At 39.6% G+C, this 27,296-nt stretch overlaps 1 protein-coding gene across 4 annotated transcripts in view; it reads right to left on the bottom strand.

Moving 5' to 3' along the window:
* The window catches only part of SEMA6D (semaphorin 6D), a 247,306-nt gene that overhangs the window by 216,863 nt on the left and 3,147 nt on the right, over positions 1 to 27,296 (bottom strand). For 2 of the 4 annotated variants that reach the window (XM_087743948.1, XM_087743949.1), the window contains exon 1: positions 9,545 to 9,622. The exons of 1 other annotated variant lie outside the window; for it this stretch is intronic. The gene's annotated coding sequence lies outside the window, so the exon portion shown is untranslated. Of the gene's footprint in view, positions 1 to 9,544; positions 9,623 to 27,296 lie in introns of those variants that run through there. One more of the 4 variants, XM_087743953.1, reaches the window with a different exon arrangement.

Below are 27,296 nucleotides of genomic sequence, written 5' to 3'. Positions count from 1 at the left end.
GGTGCTCCCTCCAGCCTGGCTTCAAAGGCATACTGCCCAGAATACCAAGCAGAATCTTCTGATTTATAAGCACTGCTGACATTTTAGAAATCAAGAGGTTCAGATACAGGAATATCAGCCTCTAAGATCTCTAGATTTATTGTACCACACATGGGCCTTTCTTGAGTGGTTGGAAAAATAGCTGCAAAAGCTAATCAACTAGCAGCTTAATTCATACCATGAATCTTGCAAAGTGTTTTCTCACTTCTCTGTGAAAACCCGTCTGTTTGCTAAGAGTTTATATCTTTGCCCTCCACAGATTCCTGACAAATATTGTAAGCATGGTTTTGGTAAGAAGAATATAAGTTAGCATAGAAGAAACAATAGCTTAAGTCTAGCTATAACACAAACATAATAATACATCAGAAAAACATTGTTACCTACACTGAAGCAGGGAGAAAAGTCGGTGTAAGTTGTAAATTCTGTAGAAAGCGAAAGATGACAATTGTTTACATGCATTCTAAAACACATTAAATATCACAGTAGCAGAAGTGAAAGAAATTATTTTTGATCTTTATAGCGATTTTGAACAGTGGAATTAGAGGCAGAGGGACACCCATTGGCTTTAGCAAGCACCCCACATTTAGAAGTCCTGCAGAACTGACAACTCCAATATTTATATTCAAATGAAAGTCAGACTGTAAGTGCATTTGATAGTTTAAGTTTAGCTTGCTGAATGAAAATAAATATATGTTCAACGTTTTACACAGCAATCTGTTCCCCCCCTGCCCCGGATGGTACAACCACTATCCAGCATTTTGAAGGACTTGATTGCTCTCATTATAACATTTCTGTTACGTCTTTTGTGCTGCCTTTATACAGTACCATTTTCTTTATACTTACATAAGAATAGAAAGCTGAATTTTTGCCTGTTTTCTTTTGTGTCTTTCTCTTCTCTTCCCCCCCCTCCCCCAACTCTTCAGAGAGGTAATTATGACATTTTTAAGTACTTTGCATATGCTGCAAGGCAATCAAGAAAATTCATTTGACAAACTGGATTATAGACTGTCTGCCAGAAAGCAAAGTGGTAACAACATTTTCAACAATTTCTCAATAAGTACATCTGTTAGATGCTCACAGCACACTGAAGTAATACACAGGTAAGAAAAGTTCTACCTTTACAGTTTAAATAAAGCGAAAAGCCCCATGAAAATTATGTATCTCCTCTCATCACATACAAAATTAAATTGTAAAACTTTTGGGTTTTTAAAAAATTGAAAGCCTAAGAAGGTAAATCCCCATTTGGCAATTAATTGCCACCTTCAGAAACTCCATACTCACAGATAATGAGCTGAACCATGTATGTGAACATTTCTACAGGGTAAAATGGTTACAGAACAGTGTTATTTTACAGATTGCAGTGCTTTAAGATTTAACTGCATTTTATCTTCACTCCATCTTATTTTCAAGCAGATAAATACCTACAAACACACCAATCTCTATCACTCGCTGCATCTATCCATCAACATATATATCTCTTCCAATTGTGAGCAATGCTCTTAAGTTGGATTGCTACCGAAATCTCCGATGCCAACATTATCACATATTTTCTCTGTCTCACCCATACACTTGTAGACATGCTAGTTGTATACCCGCAGATGTAATTGCTTTTCAGTGTATAGCTCCATCCTCCAAGACACTTGCAGGTATACTGTGTACAGAAGTATTTTGTGGGAAATCTTGAACTACTCTGTATGCAGCAGACCTAGTAGTAGAGCACTCGGCTTGTGTTAATTCACATTGTTTTTCTTAACTGGCTTTCATATCAATGCAGCGCTGCACAGTGCTAGCGCAGGCACATCCTAGCAGGCCTGGGGATCTGCACACAGAAAAATATTCCAGACTACCTACGATGTGTTAAAGGTAGGATGGGAGCTGTGTGCCTACCTAAGGCTGCCCAATGTCTCTTATTACAGGATATGATTATAAGTACAGCTAGGTATAGTTTTGCACAAATGTCCTTATGCAGATGTTTTACATAGGGGAAAGAAAAAAAACTCTCTCTTATGCTTTTTCAATAAATGCATCATCAAAATTTCACAGTTTGCTCTATCTAGTTTGCTAAGAGAAAATGGGAATGCTTTAACATGGACAAGCCATGTTTTCCTGAGAAAATATGAAGGCTTTCCTGCATTGGTGGAAAGACTTGACATTGATCGAAACAATAACATTTCTAACGTGTCCTAATGACAGAGATGAATTCTTCACATGGAAGAAGAGAAGCTTGTCTACTTTAAAAGCGTGTGAAATTCTCTGTAGGAGTTTAGAGTTTAACAGCTGCGTTCTCTGGAAATTCAGCACGTGTTCAACATATTTTATCTTACATGTTCAGGGACATGGCAAAACTCTCCCCAGATTTTTTTTTTTTTTTTTTTTTTTAAATTTGGTGGAGCCATCACAGCTTTGGCTACCTAGACAACAAGCAGGTAAAGCTTCTCTCCTCACAACCTCAAGCAATTTGGAGAAAGAGCAGGTTTTTGTTAGTTTTCAAATGGGAACAAGAGTCGACTTACTACCAGAATAGAATAGGAGTAAGGAGACTATAGAGCAGACAAGTGAGATTGTATGGGAAATGAAAATAAGAGTGATAAAGAAATACTGACATCAGTGAACCTGTATAGGAGAGGGGGAAGGGGAGGCAGGGGGCTGTTAAAAGAAATCAGTGACTGGGCAAGATGTCTGGAAAAAAAGCCTGGGAATGGAAAACAAAACAGGGATGATGAAGGTAAGCAGTAGAAAAGTCTGGAACAAGAAACCAGGTCAGATTTATGTGGGGCATTAGAGCAAAGAACATGTGGCTGTGGAAAAAGAGGTGTCCAGTCATCAGAACGCAAAATTAGATGAACGAATTGGAATACTCTTCCAGATCTGAATGGGATCCAAGATTGCTGGGGAAAATGATAGAATAATGGTAGATCTGGCAAAGTGTGTACCATGTTCTCCAGTAATATGGTTCAAGCAGAATCAGATATTTTCCTTAACACTTCATTAGTTCAGGTGGCACAAACCTGCCTGGTGATCCAAAGGTTCAAACATTGCTCACAGACTAAGGAAGCAGATACAATCCCTTTACCTCTTTTAACAGCATAGGAAGGTATTAACACAAACCAACATAAAAGCAATATTTAAAAAAAAAAGAAAAAAAAAAAAGAAATTGTAGTGTTATGCATTCACAAGCTGGGAGCGACAAGCCTGCTGGTAGTTTCAGCCCACTTACTCTTGTCTAAACATAACGAACACTTACACAGCAACTCACTGTAAAAAAAAAAAAAGAAGTTTATATACAATCCCCAGCCTTTTTTTGTAGTAAAAATGGAGAGGTTCGCAGTGAAAGAAACAGAAGACTGAAGGAAGATTTCACTGATAAATGCAAGTTGCTCCAGAGAACTGATTCTAATCCTGTCTCTACAACAGAAATGCAAAGAATGGCCCTTGATCCAAGCTTAACAGATACGACCAATAATTGCATGTTCCTCAGTTCTTCGGTGACCAGCATGACAGCCCAGGATCCAATCTGCAGAAGCTTTAATACCTGTACCTGCTACAGGGTATCAATAGGAGCCCGGGTGGTACTGCTACCCTGAAAAATTCATTAAAAAGCAGTGAAGTACAGTAAGAAAATAGATTTGACTGTTAAAACTTCTGATCTCATAGCAGGGTCACAATAATATTCAGTAAATGGAGGGGTGACACGCAGAACAGGAGATGGATATTGGATAACTCAAAGATCTCTCTATCTTGGCACTTCATGAAAAATGTTTTGGAAAAAAATATGTAATTGAGAGATCTAACTGGAGACTCTCTAGAAAACGGAAGTTCTAGTTTTGAAAAATTTTGGATTCTTGACTTTGTGACTACTGTTCATATCCTCGGATTTTTTCACTTTTTATGTTTTATATGAAACAAAAAGGGACTTATCACTTCATTAGATTTCACACTATAAACCCACATTCTCATGCTAATAATGTGTTTGTAATTTCTCATTTATAGCTGAAATGTCCCATCTTGATCTTTTACTTTGTGAAATGGTTGGTTTCCCTTTCTTCCAAAGGTGATTTGTCTTTTTAATTTTACAGCCTTAGACAGGTTCATCCACCTGTTCTTTGAATTATGGGAAAGTGAACAAAGTAATACTTGCTTGAAATGGCAAAGTATAAGTGGGTCTCCCCCACCTTAACCCCAATTCAAAGATGCTGAACTTTATGATCTGACATTTTCAGGTTGGCTCTGTCTGACTCAGTACTAGGCATTTTCATTATAAGTGAAGAACTCACTCTCTTCCTTACCCCACACCAACAAATAAATGAGGTTAAAGCATTTGTAAAGTAGATTTTGTAAATTTGGCTAGTATTGGAACTACAATAATATTTCCCATAATGAGCTAGCAAGAAACTACCACCCATGAAGAAAATGCAGGGCTAGACTACTCCTTTCTAGAGCAATAAAGCAGAATTCTGTACTTCAGGCTCTCACAAAGAGCCTTCTAATACATTTTGTAGATAAAAACTAAGCTCTGTAGAAGGGAATAGATCTCGAGAGAGAATTCTGAGCATTGGAAGAGTAGCAAGGAAAAGGGGCACAGGCTGTTAACTCCAGAAGACTGCTTTTTTTTTTGTTCTAGGAGCAAACAGAATCCATCAGCACTTTGTCAGTTAACGTTTTAACAAAGAAAATTAGGATCACGTATGTCTTAGATGATTTGTACAATGGTTCTGCTCTCTCACACACAGAATCCAAGTCCTTAAGCATCAGTTCTGCTGGCTTTCAAGAACATGGATGGATCACCCATTTCCATAGTAATACTACTTGTCAGGATGAACTCTCTTCATGGGGACAGCTTCATGTACAGTGTTAGTGGCATGAAAATTCAAGTTTAGAAAAATAATGCTAGAGTTACAGATACTTGCTACAGCTGGAGAAAGAAAACGTGTGCCATCACATTGTCATGACTGGCTTTGAAGTGGGAGAAAAAGTTGTAGGTGTAAAGAGATCTTAGAGCTAGTGAGCAAACCAAACAGAGTAGAAGGAATTGGTTTCTTTGGACAGACTAAGGGAGAGAGAAGTCGTATATCAGTGGGAAAGGTAAAGAATAATGAATATGAAATATTTCTGAGAACTGAGGGAAGATGATCAAAACCAGAAGTGACAGAATAAAGAAAGGCAAAAGTTGACTTTGTAAAGGGAATTACAACTTAACAGAACAAGCAGGGTAGCTTCAGTGGAAGCTAACCTCACTGAAAAAAGGTCAGAGAGACTGAAAGGTGAGCTCCCATTAGTGAAATGAAGTTAAGAATACATAATTGAAGCTGCTTAAAAATACTACTGCAAAACTAATAGGAACTCCTCCTACTCTGGAAGAAAGGACTCAAAAGCCTCTCTTCCAAGTGGAGATCTTTCCTACTTGAAGTAAAGGAACAGTCCCTTCGCTAATAGCATCGTGAGCACTTACTGAGTTCGCAGGCCTGCCACGGGAGCAGAACGCTGAGAAATACAATGACTCTTCCTTGCCAAAGAAAGCTTGTCTCAAACATCTGACTTGTAACCTGAAGATCACTTGACTTAATCATACAAGGGAAGAAAGAGGTGTTTTATACCATCAAGAAAAAAAAGAACTCCCTAGTTCTTTCATAGAGTAACATCTGTTTCTAGCCCTGAAACACTGCCAGGTATCAGCCTTCAAAAATACTGCATCTTTCTCTTCTCTTATTTTGATTTATAATTACATTTTGAAGATTTGTCTGGTTTTCTAGACACCATTTGCATTAGTTCACAGTTAAATCATCTACATCACCACCATAATTTGAGACACAGACTTTTCACCATTAAAACTTCACTCCCCGTGTAACAGACATCCTTACTGACTGCTTTCTCACCCGGAAAAGAGACGAGCATTAAGCACTTCCTTGGAGGATCAACAATACTTGATTACTTCAGATCAAACCTAGGACTTGTTTTATGACCTAGAGTTCCTGCAGGTGTACACTCTGTTGCAATTCCCACTTCAGTGCCGCTGCAATTCATTCAAAGAGTATCACCTGGAGTATTGGGGATAATCAATGTAGCTGTAGTATGGCATGGAAAGTACCACAAACCAACAGATAAACTCGTATGTATTCTCCAGCCCCTGTATTTTGTCGTTTGTCATTAACACTGTCATTTTTAAAAGTGTCTCCTGTATTTTGAATCCACTCAGGATTCATCAAAAATATAGTGCCATGGCAGGAATTAATTCTCAAGACAAAGGATTAAGAGACAGTATTTAAAAATAAACTCAAACCAGTTGTAAATAGCAGCAGAGTTCAGTAATAAATACTCAGTACCTATCCTTGGTAAACAGCGGAGGATATCAGCCTCCTACTCTGTCCACATCCCCAAAGGAACCACCTAGTTTTGTCTGTACTGACCCAAGCCAATCAGCCTTTTGGACCATAAGCATGTCAACCTACAGTGCTGGTGGTCAATGCAGACAGCAGTCTGAGCTCCATGCCACATCTGCTGACCATGACCACCACCTCTGCCACACACACGGGAACCAAAGAGGAGGTAAAATGAAACTGAACTCCAAAGACTCACATGTTTCAAAGAGTCCATTTTTGGAAAGTGACAGTCCACAATGTGCAGTGCCAAGAATAGTCATGAACTGAGGCATTCAGAAGTTGCAAGTTGGCTTGGGCCTATAAACGCAGCCCATTTCCACTGGCTCATTCTCGAGTCCACAGAGAATGAAATAGCATTAGAAGAATGGTAACTGCGTCACAATTATCATATTTAAGAAAGAGTGAACTGTTAAAGTAAACATTTAGATAAAAACACAGACCAAGAGATTTTGGGGTTTTTTACATCTTGACATGTTAAGATAAGCAATATTTGTACGAGATGTCCTTTAAAATTAGCACATCGCTCTTTTTGACCTTTAAAATTTCAGCTATCTTCTTTCTCAGACATTTGGTAAGCATGACCTTCCGCAGCAGATTATATGCCCTTAACTCTTCCAAGATCCAACAAAGACTGCTCCCAGCCCCCTCCCATAGCTTTCCCACACTTCCCAACAGAAAGTTCCATAACCTGAACGCACTGAGGTATTTAAACATAAATTTACAAGATAGAAGTAGACCAACAAAAGATTTGGAGCTAGCAGAGAATTCATTTCAGAACAATAGATTTTTTTATTTATTTCTGTTTTTACAGTGAAACCATAATCAGAAAACATGCAAGTATCAGTACACAAATAACTCTCTATTTTGGGGTCCTGAGAAGTTTCAGCAATTGCTTGTAGCATAATGAATGTTTGTAATTCATTAGATTCTGTTTAAAAATGCAAAGCACGCCACGACATCAATGATGTTCTCTTTACCTTAACAAAAAGACTATTACACTTAATGTTCTTCTGACAGAGCTAGCATGTTTCAAAATATGTATTTCTTTTCTACAGTATAACGTTTACAATGGTGTGTTCATACTTGAATTTAAATTAACTGTATTAATGTCATATTTCAGGCAAGACCATGCTCTGCTAATTATCCCAAAGAGCTTCAAAATCTTTACAGTATATTCACTGCATTTATATCTTCTCCACAAACTTACCGATCTTCTTTATGTAATTTTGCAAATGACAAGATGTGTAGGATAACTATCTAAATGAACTAAAAATTGTGTCATGGACAGATCCTTCATAGATTTGCAATTTGTAGCTGTCAATCTTCCTACAGCTGCTAGATAACAAAACAACAGTTCTTTTCTTCATGCAGACGAGCAAATTCAATAAACATTGGTAAGGGTTCTTTTCCAAAAGAAAGAAATCTCTGGTTCTCCACTGTCTATTAAACCTTTCCTTATACACATCTTAACTCTTTTCTTTTTTTCTTTGGGAGGAAAAAAAAAAATCATAGCAATCCTGTGTATTTTAGCACCATATTTAATAAAATTTGAGTTCTATGAAAAATGGGCTTGCTGATTACTAAATATTTTGGTGAAAAGGAAAAATATAAGGGGGGGGGCGGGGAGAAGAGATGTACAGACTTACAACTCACATCATATTGTAATTGGAGAACACACAATGGGAGTAGCTAAAATGATCATTAAAGGCAGCCAATGCATTTTTATTTCACCTGCCTGAAATGGGCCAAGTTATATTAACATTTGAAAGAGAACATAAATGAACAATAAAAGGATCAATATTGCATGAATCCTATAAATTCAAAGTTGTGAAATGAATAAGGGCACTGCCTATATGATTTTTTTTTTCTTTTCCTTAAGATGAGGGCATAAACGGAACGGTAGTTATAAATGCTGTTAAGAATTGGGTTAGGGACCAACATCCACAGTGATAGGAAAGAAAAGGATTTCAATCAATAGAAAATCATTATGGAAAGGGCAATAAAAATGGAAAATGAAAACAAATTGCTACTACAGCAGAAAGGGATTAAATGGCTATATTGATGATAGATAATGCAAACATTTTATTCCTGAAAAAAACCCTTATATTCCATTTTATAAATCACTTCAAGATTTCTTCTTTCTTCAAAGAAATTATATATCACTTTCCATAATCACAACACCGATTCCATATCGCGGATTTTCCCTTTGAAATCAAACTCCACGTTACACAGAGGTGTTCACAGAACGTGTTGCTCCCAGGGGCTCAAAAACTCTAAGACTCAGCAGACTAACGCACTTAGCAAGTCCATCAAGGACCATCAAACAAAAAGCATTCAAGGCAGTCAGGTATGTTGGTCCACCGAGATTAACACCCAGCATCACTTGATGCACACGAGCAGTTTAGGGTCGTGAGTTGTACCAGTTCTTACATGAGGCATATTTTGAATCGTTGCTACCTTGCACAGCTAAAGAAATACTCCTTTGTGGGTGCAATGAACAAAGTGATCAGGACAGGGACTTGCAAGAGGGAAGGGTGCTCGCAGGTGCCTGTGTTCACTGTCAATCACGGAGTATACGTTTGGCTCATACATCTCACTGATTTACTCTGCTCTAAATGCACATGCCTTATGATGGCAAAGGGGATTCACGAATGCTGCGGCGAGAGAGACCTTTAGCGGCATGCCCGCTTATGCTCGCAGACAAGCAAGAAGGGGATAACATCATTTTAAGTAAACAAATATTTCCTCAGTCCACCGAGTAGAAAGGGCTGAGCCTCCAGCTGAGAGAATAATTCGAAAGTAGAAACATCTGAGAAGAATTAACAGCGGCAGCAGCCCCGGCTGTGCCGAGCTCCAAAACGCCCGGCCCGCAGCAGCCCTTCAGCTCGGGGCTCGCGAAAGCACCCACGGAAACACCCACGCGGCCGCCCCAGCTCACCCCCAGCGCCCCCCCCAGCCCAAGGGGCGCCGCAAACAATGGGCGGGAGGCGAGACCCGCCCCGCGCAGCCCCGCGCAGCGCCCGGCATCCCCGCTCCGCGCCGGGCAGCGCGGGGAAGGGGCGGCTGGAGCCAATTCCGCGGCGCCGGCAGGAGGAAGGACGGACGGACGGACGGACGGACGGACTTACTCGGGACTGCAGCAGGCCGGCGGGGGGGAGCACGGCTCCGGGCGCGGCTGGCGGCGCAGCAAACTCCGCGGCGCGGCGAGCGGCTGGCGGCCCGCCCCGCCCCGTGCGGCCGCGCTTCACACCCCCGCCCCGCCCCGCCGCCCCGCCCCGCACCTGCGCCCGCCCCCGCCCCCCGCGCCCCATTGTCCGCCGGGCGCCCCGCCCGCCCCCGCGCACCTGCCCGCCCTCCCCGCCCCGCCCCTCGGCCACCGCCCCAGCCGCGGCCCCCACCCCGCCCCGCTCACTGCGCGGGGGCTTCGGCCTGGTTATTTCCGCTTCCCCGTCCCCGCTCTGCTCCGCGCCCCCGCTCCTCGATCGCCCTCGTCCTCGCCTCGCCCCCCGCCTTTGTCCCTCGCAGTCCCCCCGGCTATAGCGCAGTCCCGCTCCGCCGGTGGCCGCCCGCCCGAGGCTGGGGGGCAGCGGCCGTAACGGGGCGCCCTGACCGGCTGCTCGGCCGCTTCTCGGGGAATCCGGCAGCCGCCTGAGCCACCTGCCGCCCCGGCTCCAGCCGACACTGCAAATGCTCTTCAGCAGTCAATAAAGGAGTCATTTGGCTTAGCTGCGGGGAACGGTATCAAGCAGAGATTTTCCTCTGAAAAGTAAATCGTTTTACTTTTCCTGCCCTGCACCCCGGCGAACTTTCCCGTTACGTGTGAACGTGGGTTGGTCCCCCGGCTCGCCTGGCTCCCGAGGAGTGGCAGGTCCTGTCCAGGCGAGGAGCTGCCCTCTGGGAAGTGCCGCTGCTCCTTTTTGACACCTGCAGTAGAGTTAGAGCAGACAACTGGGGGTCACTCCGGTGGGCTCCAAGTTCATCAACAGAAGCCCTAGTTTTTTACTCTGGTGCGAAACAGAAATCGTTTGGTTTGGTTTTGTGTCGGTGCAGATTTTGCAATGATGACTTTTCAGAATACTCTCTTTCTCAGCTAACATCAGAGATAGTTGGCTTTAAATTTGAAACTTAATACATTTAAGCTCTTTTTTTTGCAGCTTCTGCTTTGCTGCTGTTGTTTATTAAAGGACTTGCAACATAATGTCTAGTCTGAATCTCTTTGTTTTACTATCATTTTCACTGAAGAAAAAACCAAACAAAAAAGCCTCTAAATTGATGACTTGGGTAGTGCTAACCTGAATTCAGAATCTAGATAATCCCTTTGGAGATAAATGGAAGCTAAAGCATATAGAAGAGAAATTTTGCAGCTTATCTTCCAGCATAATCTAGTAAGGAAGTCCTCAAACCCTTCTCCAGGTACAGGTTCCTCTACAAATAAGGAAGGGGCTTGCTAGAGAGGAAAGTGATACTTGTGCAGGGATGAGGATGCTAATACATACTATTTTTTTTTTTCTGCTGGAAGTCCTCTGTCAGCAATCGTGTTTCTCAGATTCTGCAACAGCAGCTTCAAGCCATAAGCAGGGGGGCTGACTTTCTGATATCTCCTCCAAAATCTTCTCTCTTTCCTTTTCCATCAGCGGCCCGTGCACGTCCAGGGCTGCAGCCGTTGCCACTTGCAGTTCTGCTGAGCTCTGCCTGCCAGCCCAGAGCCACCTGAGGGACAGTCTTTTCCACAGCCCTTCTCACTCTGTTTGGGCACTCTCTTCTGTAAAAGCATGTGTGCTATTTCAGTCTGCCACTGTTATTACTTTTGGTGGGGGATATCCCTCAGCATTGTTGCTGCTTTAATTTTTCTTGGTGGTGTCTTGCAAGTTTCCAAACCCCATTTCTTCCTACTCTTCCAAATGAGCTGAAGTGCTAAGGCTCCCTGTTCTGTCTTTGGTTTTGGGAATGGACTCACTGTTGACCAATATTTTGCAATCATTTTTGATTTCTTTGCCATCGCTCTCTTGAACCAGACCCAGCCAGAAGGACTGTGCTTGACGTGGTGGCAGTGCTTTGCATGGGCGCTGAGGCTGGATGGAGTCCTGCTCGCTTGCGCACAACTGGCACCTCTCCCTCCTGGCCGCCGGCTTTGCTTACGGTGCTCAGCTCCCTTGCACAGTCTTCCTCCTCCTCTGGGCTGTGCTGGGTTTACATCTCCAGGTTTCGGTAGTGAGGGTGGCTGCAGGAGCCACCTCTGTGAGGAGAGGGCAGGGCTGCCCTGTGCCGGACACAGCCGGTTCCAGCCGGTTCCCCAACAGCCCCACTGCAGGACACAGCTGAGCCCACCAGAGAAGCTCAGGGTGGGGAGGAGGTAGAGAATTCAGGGGTGAGACACTGAAGTGAGCCTGGAGGGGTCAGGAGGATTTTTTTTGTCTTTGCTTCTCACTATACAACTCTATTTTTAATTGGCAAGAAATTAAATTAATTTTCCCCAAATCAAGTCTGTTTTGCCCGTGACAGTAATTGGTAAGTGATCTCCTTGTCTTTATCTCAACCCATGAGACTTTCTATCTTATTTTCTCCCCCATCCTGTTGAGGAGGGGAGTAAGAGAGCGGCTGGGTGGGCAGCTGGCAGCCAGACAAGGTCAATCCACCACAGAGGCTACAGTCATCAGAGAGGAAACAGAATCCTATTTGGAGCACATCAGTTTCAGCATAGCTTGTGTTATAAACTTCTCTGTGTTGTGATGGTCCAGTACTGCCAGAGAGGGCTCCTTTTCTGTCCTTTCTGCCATCACCACCCATCTCTTGGCTGCCCTTCCCACTGACTCTGCAGAAGGCGTTGAGGGTACTGAGAAGATATCTTTTTCTGAAATTCCCATTTAACAACAAATCATTCACATTTCACTGCAGCGTAACATTGCCTGAACAGGGCATTTCAGTAGACTGTAGCACCTTCAGTTTTCTGATTACAATTCTTGTCTGAATGTACTGGGGCCAGGTCAGCTTGTGTATTTGTATTTGTATCCTGTAGTCCCCTTTGCAGAATTACACCATGACCGTGTGGGGCAGAAATCTCTTTTTTCTGTCAATCACTATATTCTTTGCAGTCCCCTTACTGTCCCATAAATGATCTCAACTGAACATTCATTACTGGAAAATAGTATGCTCCCCCCTCTCTTGCTGCTTCTTGAGAATATCACTGTTTCAAATTGTGAGCATGTGTCTCTCTTATAATATCAGTGAGTAAATTGCCTGGAATTTATGCTTAGTTTCCCTTTAAACAAAATTGTAGATAAAAGCTGGGTGATTTTTTTTTTTCCCATGCACTAATTCAACAAAGACATAGTTTCACTTAGTACCCTCAAATAGTTACAGATTTGGATTATCTTTGCTGAATAGTTTTTTGGGGTATTTTCAGGGTAAGATTCACAAATGTGCCAGAGTCCTTTTCATCAGCCTTTCTTCTTCTAGTATCTTAAAGGCTAGGTAAATTATGAAGCATGTAGGAGATCCGGGTCTAGTTCTGTTCTCTGCCTGAGTGAATTTGAATTCTCATTGCTGATCTAAGTTGTAAGTTATTTGGAGGTGTAAGAGGGAAGAGAAGATTATTTTCCTGCCAATACTATTTCAATATGTACAAATAGCATTAGCTGGAGTGGGAATTAGATCAGAGTCTTCTCTCAGGTGAGAACCAGGAGAGTAGAGTCCTGCTCATACTTCTCAATCAGCATTTATTTCCACATGGAGTTCAACAGGGCTGCAGCAAGAGAAGCTGGAGGAGCCCTGCTTTGCAGCCTTATGGATGACACTTGCCCTGGATATAGGAATGTGGATGCAAATCACTAACCAGAAAGTGAACTGTGCCGAGAGTGTTAAGGTGCTTTTAGCTCCTGTGGTGATACTTCTCCTGGTACCTTTCTTAGGGTTTGGCTGGACAAAGATATCAACTGTCCAAAGTCGGGAAACTTATTATCAGCTTTTCTCCGCTCAGCCTTGTGTTCTTTCTTTTCTTAGTTAGAAGTCACTGTAACTTGATGTCATAGCACTGCAGAACATTTTCCCTGCCCTTACCATTTCCTAAAATAAAACAATTATCTGCTCTGATCTTAACACCTGGAAAGTGCCTCATTCAGTTTATACTAAGTTCAGTATAAACTAGAATGCTTCCTGGAAGCATCCATAATTACTCATTTTCAGAGGTACTTACTGCAGGATGAAGAAACCTTTGTCAGGTGACAGGAGAGCTTGTATAATTTAACATGAAATGGTCACTCCCGAATGTTAGCAAAGCAGGCAAGAGCCCCTCAGGGGCTGCTCATGAGCAATGTTATTCTTCACTCTTAAGTGCTTCTGAGCTGATGCCAATCTCTAGTTTACCAAAAAATGCTGTCACCACGGTTTGGAGGCAGATCCACACTGTGCTTGTTTCAGAAGATGTAACAACACTTTTTCTTTGAAGATATGTCTGTTCCTTCTTCAATTGTTTTATTAGGGCCGCTGGAAGAGTGGATGATCCCCATCATACTGGGATGCTGTTGTCCTCCCTCTTTCAGTTTGGAGTATTTTCAATGGCACTTGGGGAGCAAATTGCTCTTTTTCATGCTACCCTGTTGCTCAGCAAGGTGTTCCTGCCTGTCAGCTGTTACAGACTCCAAAAGATAATGTTGCTTGTTTCACAGATTTCTTATTAACAGCTTGTTTTTGCTTACAGGACTCAGAGTACATATATTGTGTATCACCAGCTCTCAGCTACATTTCTCTAGTGTAATATTTATAATATTATCAATATTTCTGGGGTTCATATTGCAGCTGGTCCCGTGATTCAGCTGCAATTGAATTGGTTTGTGATCTAATAGCTCAATTGCAAATATAGCAGCCTTTTTTCCTGCAGAGCATTTAAATCAAGAGTTTGTGAAGCAGTTAAGGTCATATGGCATATATTCTCTTGCTCCCTGGAATTCTCAATATTCTTAAGCATTGTAGGTCCTGCTGGTTTTCCCTTTTTTTTTTTTGGATAGTTATTGCAGTGGAAAATGAAGTCCTTGGTTTTGCCTCATGACTCTTCATCTCCTGTAAGCATTTTTTTCTTTCTCTCTACTGCAGATACACTGGGTTAGGCTTTGTGTCTCTGTCCCTGTCCTGCTGCCTGAACTTCTTTGCATAGCATTGTTTTATCTTTTCTGCACTATGTATTGTTTTTGATGTGATCTTTTTCCTGCAAAATTTAGCTGACCTGGTTTTTGCATTGCTTTAGAACCTATGTGTTTTTCTTAATAATAATCCAAACCAATCAAAACCTCCTCTACTTTAACCAGGAAACAGGTGTCCCACAGAGGATCTCATCACTAAGTAGAAAATCCTAGTATCTCCATACTTTTAAGTGGAGATGGCAGAATTCTTAGGTCTGTAATTATAATATAATATATATAAATATAATATATATAATATAATATGTAAAAAAAATATATATAATATAATACATAAATAGTCACCTTCTCTTGAACTTTCTAGCTACACTAGCCTTTTCAGCGTCTCAAATATAATTCCTTGTCATGATGGCACAATATTTACATTGAAAGTATGCCAACTTAGAATGGGGAACATATAAGTGAATCTCTATGTGCTCTGATATCATGGAAAAATATTTTTATTCATTTTACAGAATAATGCTTGGAATTTTTAGCTTTCATTTAAAGAATCTGAACTGTGTCGTTCTTAGAGTTGCAACATTAACCCAAATATGTAAAGTAAGCAGAAGACAGAATATCTGTAAAAAAGGATATATAACAAAGTTTTGCAAAGAAAATGGAAAGGTCTGATTCTTTCCTAATGTACATTTTATTTGCCTTTAACTACCATAATTTACCTTTAAGCAAAGTTGTCATGAAATATTATTCTGATTATACCAAACTCGGAGTCCTAGAGAATCAGACTCAGTGCATGCACATGAAATTGCTTCAGGTTGCAGAATACAACTAGACATTAATAGCAGAATTGTTTCCAAGCAGATAATGACGCAAAATGGCTTGTTATTCTTGTGATAATACTTCAGATTATGAATGGCTTGTTATTGTTGTGATAATACTTCAGGGTACAAAAGTGGAAGTCAAAACTTATTTCATATTCAGGGTATAAAATACCAGTAAAAGGGCAACTGACTATTCTGTCTTGTTTTAAAAGACAGTATCACTTAATAATAATCCAAATAGTAAATGCTGATATATGACCAGTTTTACAATACAACCTGCCTAGATGTGAAGTTAGTTTAAAAGATTCTTGCCAAAATTCCACAGGATAGTGCAGAGTGCAGAGATACCGGGAAAATTCTCAAAATTCTCTATTCTCAAACCTTTTAAAGGAGAACACTTCATTGCAGTAGGCAAACCAGCTACCCTAGTGAACTAGACACCAAGAAAAAGCATCTCTCAAGAGACAAATTCTAAAAAGAATTTGATACATGTAAGAACTGCGAGATACCTAAAAGGTAAACGAGTCTACAAACATGTTTTGTTCTACAATTGTTATTGCAAACCCAAATGAGCAGAGAAATTAACTGATTCATGTGATCTAAATAAACCCATCAAACATGAATAATATCTGATGAAACCCATGAAAGAAGTGGCAGCTAAGATCTCAGAATAAAGATATCCACCACGTGAGATGCAATACCTACACTTTGACAAGTTAGATGACAGAAGCCCTGAATTAGAACTCGGATACTAGCATTGTAACTGGAGGCCAATAGTTCTACTCTAAGCATACACAGAGATTGGAGAAAATAGGGGCAAATATATTTTAAGCTACATTGCTAAAAGTTAGCCTTTTCTGTGTCTGCATGTGGACTGCTTTACGTGTACAAAGCAAAGAGATAAATACACAGAGAAAACAGTAGTTACCCACAATCCCAGTATAGACTCCAGGCCTTGTACAAAGTTTTGGAAGAAGCAGAAGACTGGGGTAAATTTTTGAAGATGAAAATGACGTATTTCAATCTTCTTGCCCAGAGGAAGAGAGGAGATAGTACAGGACTTTAAGAAAGTCTAGTAAACAACCAGAAACAACCCATCGTTAAAAAAAAATCTCTTCTAGGTATGCAAGTCTTATCTACAAATATACAAGTACATCAATATCATAGACTGTAGTGCATCACAGAGATACTCCAGCTAGTTTCTATCAAACTTCTTGGCACGATAAATTAGATTGTTTCGAACTCTGTTTTGCCATAGGTCTAGTATAGGCAGTGATGAGTTGGCTTGTTTACAGCCTGTTTGGATATGTTCAAGACACACTTTGGCCTGAAGGATATATATGTTTGCTGTCTTCTAAAGATGTGGTCTTGTCTTACATATTTTGGCCAGCTTTCTGCATCCCAGGATGAATAACTTTGCATCTGCCTGTGTTAAAGCTCTTCTTTAAGGCAGCTCTACAGGCTATTTACATTATTTTTGTGTGGACATTGTGTCTTCATTGTTACTGTTCTCCCAGTCTTTGGCTCATCCATGAGTTTTAGTCGTAGGTAGAAACTAGACAGAAAACTATCAGGAACTTCAATGATCTCTTGTTACTGTTTGCATGCTACTTCTAGCATTTTTCTCCCAAACTTACTCACCCATACAACCCTTATTTTTCTTCTTCACTTATGTGCTAACAATATGCTCATCTCTTCTTTAGTTGGATTTGATGATTTGTACACGTTGCCAAAGGCGCACCTTTGGACTCTCCTAGCTAACACGTTTATCTGTAATATTCCCAGGTTCTTCTCTTCTGAGTTGTCTATACATTTAAATGTCCTTACTATTACATGCTGTCCTCTCTGATTTTTTCTACCAACATTATATCTCTTAGATTACAATCAGATTTGATTACAATCAAATTTGATTTGATTACAACCAAATGATTTGATATGTTTCAGTAGCAGTCACACAAATGATTTGATATGTTTCAGTAACTTCGGTTGTACCCCCTTTACTGAGTATTTGTTTCAGAGTCTCCACAGACAAACAGCACAATCTGTTATACTTACCTGACATTTTAAAACAACCACAGTCAAAATAACAACCGCTATTTGTTTTAGTTATTATTATTATGACTGGCTCATGAAAGTGTATATCCTGTAGAGTAAGACAGAAATTAGGGAGATATTATGAAGTATAGTGTATTATATACAAGGTGGTATAAATACCCTGTACAGTATGAATTTGAGCTCTATTTTCTGTACAGTTTTTGCATTCATGAAATACTTCCTGCTGGCAGAAATAGCAATATTTTTCCACAATCTTTCAAAATCTGTCACAGTTCAACTGCTGAAAACGCACCAGATACTTTAGAAAAGTGCATCGCAAGGTTGTTCACTTTCAAAAAGGGGGTGATTCAATTGCTGGATGCATTTTTACTGTGAGCAAAGAATACTATTCAGTAAGGAAGAGTAAAGATAGGAAATTAAGTCTGTAGAAGAAAAAAGTCAGACAGACTCAAAAGGATCCAAAAGGAATTATATTCTTCATGCAAGAGAATGCAATGTGTATTATATTACTTTTCCATCTATTCCATCAGAGAAATGCATGTGTACCATAGCAACCAGCACGTTTCATAATTTCATAAAGCTTATATGGTAAATCATTAAACTAAAGATCACTTACTTTCTCTGAATTGGTGAGCAGCATTTTTACTGTTCTTTTAAGCAATAGTTAATAAAATATTAATAAACAACTCATAAATGGTTAAATGTGCTGAATGCTTGAACTTTTACACAGTTTCTTTCATGTTTTCTAATACATGTGCAGAAAGATTTCTTTAAAGTAAATACTACTCTTGGAGCACATGATTTTATGTGTCTTTTGCACACAAGACACAAAACCAAATGCAATTATGTCAAGAATTTGATTGCATAGCATAGTTTATATTCCCACTTCCTCACCTTTAACCCTTCTAAGTGGACAATGGGGTTTTCTTTCTTGTTATATAAATTATTGTCTGTGGAAACACTTACTTGAACCTCTGGACGATTACCTTCGATTATCTGTAATGTTATATTTTCAAATTATGAAGGAATACTGTGGCTTGCTATTTTTTCATGCCGTTATTCTTTAATGAAATCCAAAGTGAGTAGTAACAGAGTTCAAATCATTTGCAGATTTTCAAAATATGGGATTAAGTTTCATTTGAGTGTTGCTTTTCCTGCCCTGAAAATGCAAATGCATTGTGTTTGTTGAAGTAATCAGAGTTAAATTAAAAATCTCAGCACACCCTCTAGGGAATTCAACTCTTCCCAAACCTTACTTCAAGTAAAAGCTTGAGTGAATATATAGGTATTCAATATGACAGGAAGGACAAGAATCCAAGGTTTGCTGCAATCTGGAACTTTCTTTGTTACCGACTATCTTCAACCAAAGATGTACTCATACAGGGACCATCTGCAGGAAAGCCCCATTTAATATGATTTGCCAGTGCGAATAAAAAGATGGAAGAAATACGTGGTATTAACAGACTTAAGCTGTACAATCAGGAGTAAACAAGAGTAAACAGAAGGTCCTAGATCAGCTTTAGTGACAAAGAGATTTTTCAGGATAGTATGTATCCAGTCATCCTTGTGACTGCTATATACATATGGACCACTGATACTGCCAGCCCAGCATGGATCTGATCGACGCTAGATTGGGCACTGTCACCGTGAGGTAAACAGACAGACTCCAAATGGTTAGATAGCGTAGAATCCACATGAAAAACAGTTTTATTGCTAGGAATGTCTGTCTACATTTTGGAGAAATGTAACATTTTGTGTTGAAGAAAGGTTAAGGCACAGGGAATTTAATAATATTTTCTGAAGTGATGGATCACACACATGGCATACGAAATTATTACATGTATAGGAGTACATTATATTTTTATATACATTTTCAACATCAGCAAACAATTTGTGATCAATCAGTAGCCTCAGTTTTCCTCACCATAATATTTGGTAAAGAATAACTGATGGCAAACAAATAAGAAGATCTCGCAATCTGTTCAAGCAATTTGCAAACAGAAAGTAGGACTAAATTCGATTAATATATTTTTTACTGCAAATTCTTTCCCAGGCTACTCATAGGATTAATAGTGGCTTACAAAGTATTTAGTACTAGTACACAGAAATACCACAGACATTAAACTTCTCAGCTCCAGCTAAACTTTGCACATGATGAGTGAATAATACTATAAACCATAGAATTGCTGCTGTGGAATGTATTGTACTAAGTAACCAACTTTATGTGGAATTAATATTTATGCGTGCATAGAGTGGTATTTATTTGAGCGCAAAAAATAATTTCACATAAAACCAACATGTAACATGAATTGATATTCCAGTTGCTATAATGAGTTTCCATTGGTAAGGGTAACAGCAGCAAACCTCAGCCTGAGCTTGGACAACTAATTTGTGTGGTCATTCTAGCCTGCAAAAAGGCTGAGGCCTGCAAATCAGGGATTGATATTGAGAGTCTTCTCTTCTTCCCCAAGAGAGCTGTAGCTGTATTTGAGATCTTGAGGTCTTGCCCTCAGTTAGCTTGCCTGAGAAATTATCCTTGGATTACCTTGGATCATTGATTCCACTAATGTATGGGCAGTAGATATTATCTACTGCCAGATTTAAGATTTAACTTGCCAGTTACAAGTAAGTATGGGTCTTGCAAATGGTAATACAACATTCTTTAATGAGCTGCTAATATTTCTGTTGAGCAGCAAATGTAGATCACTCTCCTCAAAGACAGACTGGTTATAATATTGCCTTTTCTGCTAAGTCTTTCTTTTAAAGCAGATGCATGCGAGTTAGAGATTGGTTTTAAAATGCTGGATAAAAAAATAGTACCCTTAAAAGATCTATTTCTCCCTAACAGCTTTTTAAAATCTAGTATTGGCTGTATTAATTTGTACAAAAGATTTAAAAACAGCCTACGCTAGGCTCTACCTTTGTGTGCTGTGGCAGAATGAATTATGAATGATTGCATCATTTACATTCTAAGTTTAGTTTTCAAGTATGGTTAATTTTGCTTAAATGAGAATCCTGTAGCTATTTAGTAATTAGGACTGATAGTTCTATGAAGTTCATAATTGGTCCCCAAACAGGTGTTTCCTTTCTTTTTGAAAAAATTACATATATTTTCACCCTGCTGCATGTGAGCTCATGGAAATTTCCTGAACATAAAAGTATACAATATTCAAAACAATTCTGTATTATAAAATCAAAATTATACTTCACTTTAAATGCCTACTCTGCTAATGTGTTGAATTTGAACTTCACTCGGGCATCATTTGCAACAGTGCTGCGCACCCTCACCCATGAACAAAACTAACAACAACTGCAATTGCTCAGTACAGATGATCTGATAATATTTTATGGGAATCTCTATAATGAGTGTAGCTATTCTAAATAATAATTATGGATAAGATAGATATATAATGCTGTTTTTCAGTTATAGACTGTGTCTACCGCACATAGATAGATGTTTTTGGATGTATTGAAAATAAATCTGTTATTGCCTATAAAAACCAGGTATCATTTACTTTGACTGAGTGTCAGGAACCACAAAATACTTGAAGGGGTCACCCCCTTGAAGTTTCTGTGCATTGTCTTAGCTCCATTATCTTAAGTTTGTGTCTCTGCTTTGAAAATGGCAGCACCTGGCAATCATTTATCATATTAGATTGTTCTCCAATGATTTGAGCTCAGACAAGTTACCTTATCGTCAGTGCAGGCGATTTTTATGTAAAGCACCAGTATTGACTACAAGAGATCTGATGGCAGTTTTAAAACCTTTCTGCATTAATAGCCTTCTCACTGCATTTAAGCATCCTGTCTCTTAGATGCTGTGATGAATGTGACACTGCTATTATATGTCCTAAGTACCCACTTTTAATGGTGACAACATCTATTCTTCAAAATGGTAATTGCCTAACGCTATCTATCTTTGCAATTTATGACCACCTTGGGGAAAATACTCCTTTAAAATTACACAAGTATTTAGTTAGAAATATGTAATTAACCAGTTACCTTGTTGGAATTACTTTAGGGTAGCTATATATTGTGGGATATTAAAGGCCTTTACTTGCACTTAGATACCATAGTTAGCACCCATTTCATAATTTTCTTGGCAATTCAGAAGATGGCTGCCAAAGTCACGATCTGTGCAGATTCTCTTGGCAGGAAATGGAGGGACTCAGTGAGCAAGACTGTGATTTGTTCCAGAGTGAAGTCAGACTGATCTACCAAGCATCTCTGGCATTGAACTACTCTCACCCATGTGCCTGTTTCCCTGCCTATCCTACAGATAGACTGTTTAGACCATAATGGCTCTGGGACACATACTGTCTTGGTAGTTCTCACAATACAGCCCTGTTTCTTAGTTTGAGTTGTTAGAGTATTAACAATATCCATCCACTGCAATGAATGTCGAGATGTGGAATCTCATAGAGGGAGAGAGTGCATGGGGGCTGGAAAACTAGCCACTAGAGCTAAAAAACCTAAAAACCACAGGCCCTTTTATGCCCAAGAAAGGCTAAAATTCGATGAAAGCAAAAGTCACTTAACAAGAACCAAACTCATCTTATCTGCTCTTTGCAAAGCAGTTTTTTGAAGAGGTATAAGACTCAGACCCAGTCAGTACAATACTGCACGACCTCAGAATTTAAACGAACAAGAGTATTTGGTATAATTGTTAGATTATATTTCATTATTGACAGTCTTTTTAATTGGAGAATAATAGTTTCAGAAAATATTGTAGGAGGCAGTTACTTTCTGTGAAAAAAATCAGCTTTTTGTTCTAAAACTGACAGTTCTTTCACCACTGGTTTTATCTGAAAAATATTTGAGTGCTTTAGATAAAAAAATGGATTTTCAATGAAAAATCAATTTTTGCTACAGATAATTTTGGTTTGTTGAAACCAATGTAACAGTCCCATATGGCCTCCTCTAAAATCAATCACAGTCCCCAGAGAGGCTCCTATAAATGGTTAAACTCCATCTATCTGTGCTCGGCCTTGTCTGCCACACTGCTTTTCTCCTGTATTTTTTTTCTTTGTTCGTGACCAATTATTAACTAAATTGTCTGCTTTCCAGTTCATAGGCTACTGTTTGGTCCTTCAAGGTGCTAAGCAGTGCCAGTTCCATTTGAAGTCCAAAGAACCTACAACAGAGATCACTGCTCAGGGGATGTTCACTTGCTGGCGTTATCAGCCCCAGGCAAATGATGACAGAGACAGTCCTCTCTGCTCCCAACACTACACAGTTTCCTTGATCATGAGAAAGTGCACCCATTCAAGGCTTTCCTCAAGGCTGCACTGTCTGGCTGGCACCCCTCAGACCCATATTCCCAGCATGCCACTGACTAAAGAGAACAATTAAACACCACATTTTACACAGTTACAATTCATTTTCCCCTTAAAAATTCCATGGAGAAATGCTCTTAAGAAGGTGTAAAAATGTATTCAATATCCAACAGAAAAAACCACAAAACACAATAAAACTGTATTCTGCTGTGCCTTGCTACTTTTTCTGTTATTCAAATGTATGGCAACAAGTCTGTTGTCACTGAAATTAAAAATGAGGGCAATGACAATTATTTATCACATAACTATGCAGGACATTAAGAATTTTAAGTTCACCTGAATTTATAAATGTGCACTGATTTATTTAACACCTCCTCTAGGCAGATTCATGACTATGTATTTTATTATCAAAAATGACAAGATGCTGGGAAATAGAACATACCTAATGAAGTACTGACTGACGGATCTAAAGGAAAAGCCAAGGATTTGAGAAAGAACAGAAAGTTTGAAATGTTTGAATTGTAGTTATAATTAAGCCCCAACTTCTTTTGGGGCTAAATTGCTCACCAGTGCCATTCTGCTCAATGTCCCAGCAGAGCCAAAACAGGAATGCTGTTGATTTTATACTTCCCTGATCAAAGAATAAACACAGTAAGAACAGTGTTTGTGGCACAAATGTCTTATAGCACTCAATATGATAAATAACTTATTGAGACAGTACAGAAAGAGTTTGTAACATTTTGACGGGGCAGAAGGAAGCAAATTTATTTACCCATGTTTTGTGCATTGTTGAGAGAGAAAGAGTGAAAGAGTGAAGAGTGAAAACTCCAGATTTCAAAAGTTATCAACAAGCCTTCAGTCCCTCTACAACAGATCTCATTGATTTTGCAGAGCCGGACGTTGAGTACACCCTCCTAGTCTCTACAGGGCAACCTGTGCCAGACTCCAAATTTCCTGGAAGAAACAAATGTATAAAGACTTGGAAGCAATGCTGCCCAACCCATCTGCAAGAAGAACAACTCAGTGGTACTGAACATTCAAGTCATACTTTGAGAAGCACATGTTCTGGAAGACATCTCAGAGGACACACACAACGATACAACAGAGTTGTCACCCCAAAACTGAGTGTGAATACTTTGCAGGATTTCTTGGATTTAGTATCACAATGTGACACAACACCCCCCCTGCCCCCTTCCCCCCACTTTCCAAATCATGAAAACACTGCTATTAAACACATGCAAAGTCTTAATGGATTACTGAGAATTTTGCCTAAGATTTCAGCATGTGGTCCTATGAGGATTTATTAGGTAAATGAGTGGATATGAGCAAAATTAATTAGATGTTTCATGTATTTTATAAGAAAGAAGAAAACTGCTTTTCCATTTTCAGAAGAAAACAGGTGGTAACCAGTTTACAACATAAGTCTGTCCATATGTAATAGCAACAAAAGAACCTATATCATCCCAGGCAGTCATTCTCTATTTCCTTATAATATACGTGAAGGAAAAGAAATGTGACAGGCAAGGCTGCAAGCAGAGGAATTGCCCACAAGATGTTTTACAAATTGCAGTAGAAAAAGCTTTTGAAAGGGAAGCAAAATACAGGAGAGCAGAAACAATTCGATATGCAGCACACTAAATTCAGAAGTGCCAGTAGGCAATGTGCAGTTCCTCAAAGTTTCAAAAAACACGTTTGTCAGGTTTATTTATTTATTTACTTCACAGAATAAATTTTTCCAAAGCAGAATTGCTTAGCACAGCTTTTAAAAGCAACCGAGCCTTTAACTGATACCTTTATATACATCTAATGAAGAAACCAAAAATACATTGAATTACACAGATGGAGGGCACTCAAATTCAAAGAAAGTGCTCTCTTTTGTGATTACAGCCTATGTATCCTCTCTGTAACCTGAGACCATGTGTCCAAACCTGTAGTAGGTATATATCATCCATCCTGCTGAAGGCAATAGTCTTCCCTATATACCACCAACTTGCCACAGCTTCCCCAATGGCCTGCCCTGCAGAAGTCATATCAGAGCAGAGCTCTCCAAGTGGAGGATGGGCATTCTTTCTCCCCCAACATGCAGGAACTAAGCACAGTCCTCTTATCCCACCAACTTTCAAAACAGTGAAAGGTCATATTTTGCATTTTTCATATAGATTGCTAGTCTCTCAAAGCCATGAGGAGGAATGCATTTCACAATACATGGAGCAAGTAAACTGGGATACACTAAACCCATGGCCCTTATCTGCTAGCCTCCTATATACTATTAAAGCATCTTGAGGCTTCTGACAAGTTCTGTTCTCTGTAGAAAATAATTATACAAAGGATGCAGCTGTTATTAGATAATTTTCATTAGCTGCAAGTGCCAGAGAATTCCAAGTTTTAGTAGAAGATTCTGTTCACTTGAATTAATCAAGAAATTGGCTATTTTGACCTAAGGATGCAGTCACTTTTAATGATTGTATTCTTTGGCTTAATAACTCCTTGCCAATGTAAGTGAATGGGTCAGAAACTAGTCTTCTCTACTTCTGCCACTTGCTGCGGTTTCCAAGTGCCCTACAGAGCTGTGACTGCCTTGCTAATGCATCCTGCTTGCTAATGGGTTTTCCGAGGGCTTTCCTTGCACAGCCTCTTTTCGTGACACTGGTCAGTTTGCATTTGACAGCTCTGAGTGAGTGTCTGTGTCCTGGAATCTGAAGTACACACTCCGCATCTGCCGAGTGTGCTCTTCATACTGAGGAAGATAAGATGCTGGCTGGTGATTTTGATTTCTCATCTCTCCATGTTGGTTAAAAGTATATTTATCTGGAATCAGAATCTTTTATAGACATTTACTTTTTAGGGTGTCTGATTTTACACTTTGGGTAGCTCCAACTCTCACAGCCATATGTTAGCACCAAGGCTGCACTGGAGTTTAAAACTCTCACTCTTGTTGTAGTGCTACATGGCTTTCATTTTTTCATATTTTGCTACATTTCTATTTTCTGTCACAAACATCTTTCCTATTTTTAATATGATTCCTCTTGAATTCTCTGTTAGCTAGTATGGATGCTATGGTATGTTGCCTTCCAGTGTGACTGTTTTGCTTGGCATTTGAGCTTGAAGGATTTTGTTTTGGCATCAGTGATTTTAATTTGCTGGACTGCCCTGTTTGACTGTTTTTTTTCCTTCACAAATTGACCTAACAGTTGATAATGGTATAGTATCTATGACTTTCCTTCCAACAGTGACAAGAACAGACATCAGTCAGTCTTATAAGTTTGGGCCCACAATTTCTAGAGTTGAAGTGCTCCTGCACTGTGCAAAAGAAACATTGGCTTTTCTTTAATTTAATGAAAATCTCGCGTATAACAGAACTAGTCCTCCCTCCCCCATTTAGGGCTTGCAGGTAAGCACTCAGGATGGGGTCTGAACACACACTACAGAGAGCTCATAAATAGATGCATCTCTATTATGGATATGCAGTTAAATGGACATGCTTCCTTTCTGAGTTTTCAGATTGCATTCATCCCCAGCTGTCAGACCTTTTGTCTCTTTTGGGAAGAAATGCCAAAACTGCTGAGAAACTGTCAAACCCTGCATACAACTATGCACTCTATTCACCTGAATTCAAGCACTTGTGGCATTCTCCCAAATGGGAGATGTGTATACTGGTCAGAAAATGCATTTAAACAAGAAAACACCATATACATTAGCAGTGGAAATAAAGCGTATAATCACAGGTTCCTGAGACTGGCAAGCATTTTATGTGCTTGCCTAGTGTACTTACGCCTTGCCAGCTTGATGGCAACATAGACAAGGCTAACTTTTTCAGGCACATTCAAACAAGCCTCATGTTTTAGTTTGGTTCCCTGATAGCCATTTTTCTGCAATAAGTAAATCTCTTCCCTCCAGCCACAGTCACATCTTTTGTTAGTCTCTCTCATGGGCTTTTTCCATTATGGGACAAAACAAGTTTTGTATGTTCACAGCCACAACAAAAATAGTAAAATTAATAGTTTTGTTATTATCATTTAACTCAAGTCTTTGCAAAGAGATGGCTATCACAAGCTATTCTTTTCCTTCCTGTCCTGTTGCAGACATTCCACTACTAAGCCAACTGTACTCTGTATACAGTCCATAATAAGGTTAGCATGCCCAGCCTCATAAATTCTCACAGGAAGATTCCAAATCTATTTAAATCCTTTTACAATCCACAACATGTCCTTCCTCAGTTCCATGTTTGGACAAGTCCATGAATGGATATAAGGACAAGTCAAAGCTTTTTACTTTCCTTTGTCTGCTAGCAGAGTCCTAGCACTACCTTGATCTTAACACCAAAGGATGCAGATTGGGCCTGGATCACGCATCCAGCAGAGGAAGGCTCCTTGTCTGCTGTCCTGCTCATGCATAGCCAACTGACCTGGGGCACTGCATGTCTTACATGTTCCTATGGCTTCAGTTTCAATTATTATTTCAATATAGGACTCAACACAATTGTACTTTTAAAAAGTGATGGTGAAAAAACAGCCAAATATAATAAAACGGGAGGAGAGAAAATAATGAGTATGAACACTTGACTCATAACTAATAGGATTCTTCACCCATTGTATT

The sequence above is a fragment of the Nipponia nippon genome, unplaced genomic scaffold (genome assembly GCF_047370975.1).
Source record: "Nipponia nippon isolate SJK-2023a ecotype South Korea unplaced genomic scaffold, ASM4737097v1 scaffold_9, whole genome shotgun sequence".
Classification (NCBI taxonomy): domain Eukaryota; kingdom Metazoa; phylum Chordata; class Aves; order Pelecaniformes; family Threskiornithidae; genus Nipponia; species Nipponia nippon.
Note: the sequence above shows the minus strand (reverse complement) of the source record. Positions and strands in the feature narration are given on the sequence as shown.